Source organism: Myotis davidii, unplaced genomic scaffold, assembly GCF_000327345.1.
Source record: "Myotis davidii unplaced genomic scaffold, ASM32734v1 scaffold209, whole genome shotgun sequence".
NCBI lineage: Eukaryota > Metazoa > Chordata > Mammalia > Chiroptera > Vespertilionidae > Myotis > Myotis davidii.
In genome coordinates, this window is record NW_006300047.1 from 742,879 (window position 1) to 746,207 (window position 3,329).

The window sequence follows — 3,329 nt, forward strand, 5'->3', positions numbered from 1 at the left end:
AACTGCTTTTAGTTCATTGCAATGAAATGATACTGGCTCATATAACAGGTGAACAGAATCTTGAAAGAAGAGTAGAATTTTGACCAGAAAAGAATGAGTTTGGATGGTATTTCAACAACAACAATATTAACAATATCAACCACAGCAAAAATGTATCAAGCACTTAGTATGCTCCAGAAACTCTGCCTCCAGCATCATTTACTCCTCATAAAAGCCATGCGAGGTCATTTGGGATGAAGCTCAGAAAGATGAAGTGACTTGCCCAGGGTCACCCAGCTGGGAAGTGGATGGAGCAGCTGGGCCTGACGTTCAGGAATATGCTCCTTTCATGCTGCCTGTCTGCCTCCTCTAACCTTCCAGGCAGACAGCGGAAAGACCATGGTCAGAGAGTGGCACCGCTGATCTGTACAGTGACGAGGGGAGAATAGGGCAGGCAATGTTGTTCAGAGGTTGCTGGACCCAGTGGTGCACAAGGTGGAGTTGCAACCATTACTACTCTCACACACAAAATGTCCAAACCTGTAGAGAATTTCTATAAGAGTTTATTTTTTAAAATATATTTTTATTGATTTCAGAGATAAAGGGAGAGGGAGAGAGAGAAACATCAATGAGGAGAGAGAATCATTGATTGGCTGCTCCTGCACACCCCCCCTGGGGCCCGAGCCCGCAACTGGGCATGTGCCCTTGACTGGAATGGAACTGGGGACCCTTCAGTCCACAGGCTGACGCTCTATCCACTGAGCCAATCCAGCTAGGGCTATAAGAGTTTATTTTAGCCAAACTGATGACATATGTTGGGAAGCAAGATCTCAAATGCTCCAGAGAATAACAGCTTGGCAGTTTCTTTTATGCATTTGAATTTAAGGAGGAACTAAGGAAGATTACCTGGAGGTGGGAGAAAGCAAGGCACAAGATTATGTGCTCTCTTGAGGGTTATTGCCCCCTTTAAGGGATATGTCTGGTCTTCAAAGGTGTGTTAACCTAGATGCACAAGAGCAATGGACAGGGCTGGCTTCAAACCTTTTACTAAAGGAATTATAGTTCTTTTATGCATTTGAATTTAAGGAGGAACTAAGGAAGATTACCTGGAGGTGGGAGAAAGCAAGGCACAAGATTATGTGCTCTCTTGAGGGTTATTGCCCCCTTTAAGGGATATGTCTGGTCTTCAAAGGTGTGTTAACCTAGATGCACAAGAGCAATGGACAGGGCTGGCTTCAAACCTTTTACTAAAGGAATTATAGTGGGTTGCAGGTCCCATTCCTGGTCAGGGCAGGTGCCCAGATTTCAGACTTAATCCCCAGCCAGGGGGCATGCAGGAGGCAACAGATCAATGTTGATGTTTCTCTCTCATTGATGTTTCCATCTCTCCCTCTCCTTTCTCTCTCTCTAAAAATCAATAAAAGCATTTTTGAAAAAAAGAAATTATATGCGTGGGCATGACTGTCCATCATGACCTACCCTGTCAGGAATTTATGATCAGATCACCCTGTGAGATTACTTCCATAGAACCCCCTTTTCATCCATACATATCATTACAACTGTGCAAAGGGCTGAGGGACAAGAGCAGAGTGCTGTGAAAAGGAGGAGGGAGACAGTTTAGATCAGAAGAGTGTGCAAGTGTTTAGGTAAGACCTTTCCATGCAAGTGTGATTTAAGCAGAGGCACTGATGTTCAAATGAGCAGATACAGTCTAAGCAGAAGGAGCCACACAGGCAAAGGGGCAAATAGATTTGCATGTTTAAGGAACTGAAAGTGGACATGTGGCTGCAAAATTAATGGGTGAGAGGTAGGAATGGGCTGGATTTTGCAGGGGCTTGAGGCTACCATTAGGACAGTGGTTCTCAACCTTGGCTGCACATTAGAATCACCTGGGAATCTTTTTAAAATCCTGATTTCTGGGCCTCATCCTCTGGAAATTCTGTTTCTTTGTTACTAATGTTATGGCCTCACCCCATGACAAAGAAACAGAATTTCCGGAGGATGTGGCCCAGAAATCAGGATTTTAAAAAGATTCCCAGGTGATTCTAATGTGCAGCTCAGGTTGAGAACCACTGCATTAGGACTTTTGATTCTCATTTATTCACTTCCTCCTTAAACATTTCCTAAGAATCCTCCACTGGGCCAGGCTATACCCAGGGAATAGGGATATAGTGATTAACAATAATCACAATGATAATGGCTAATATTCGTTGAGTACTACTTACCATTTGCTATTAGAACTATTGTATTTAAGCAATTTCATGCACCAAAGCCATTTAAGCCTCCCTATATTGGGAGATTAGAAATTAAGTAACTTTAGAAACTAAGTAATTTTCAAGATCAAAGTGCCAGCAAGTGGTAACAGGCAGCCTGACTCCAGAACTCCTAGGCACTTAATATTCTTACTGTGGGGGAGTGTGGAGGTAAGGAACAAACCTGTGGAGAATTTTTAGATGACATATGCCAGAGAGCAAGAGCTCAAATTCTCCGGAGAATACCGTTTTTGCAGTGTCTCTTATGCATTTGAAATTCAGGACAGACCACAGAAGCACATCTTGGGGTGACTCCTCTGAACCCCTAACCACTAGGACTTACTACCTCTTGCCTAAGATTGGAGGACAGTCTTCCTAGTCATTTTAGCCCCCCAAACAGTGCTTCAGAAGCAGGCAGCCGGGTAAGAAGAGAATTCCTCAAACTTGGCAGAACCTAAAAACTTTTGGGGAGTTAAAAACACACCCTTCTCCTGAAGATTCCGCTTCACGAGGTCCACCCTGGAATCTGTGTTTTAACAAGCTTGACCAACACTGGCTTGTGCAGGTCAGCTCACCGGTGTTTGCTGGGTAGACCCTCCTTTGGGTGAGATGCAGCTTTGCTACTTTCCCAGATGCCTGTCCGCTTGTGCAAACGGCCTCGCCGGCCTGAGCACCAGTTTCCCCTTCTGACAGATGAGGGAGATGCCGCAGCACCATCGCCTACGGCTGCTGTGTGCATGAAGTGAGCTCTCCCCACGTGCTCAGCGCAGTGTCTGATGTGGAGTGAGCGATGCTGATCACACCGGGACGGCGATGATGACAGGGAAGCCGAAGACGCCTGATGATTGATTGTTATGGATGCCAACTGCTTAGAGGGCTGTCTGCCAAATGGTGCATGGGACAAGCTTATCGTCGCCTCTCTGGGCATTCCGTATTTTTAATCGTGAAACCTGACAACCCTACCTGCAGGCTCCCAGCCTGAGCCCAAACACACCCCGCTCCGTCCACACTTGGGCCGCAGCCTGGGGCCTCCGCTCGTCAGGAGCCCCAGTCGATCCCAGAGGGGCCGCTCAAGCGTCTGCCCGCCCAGGCAGCACT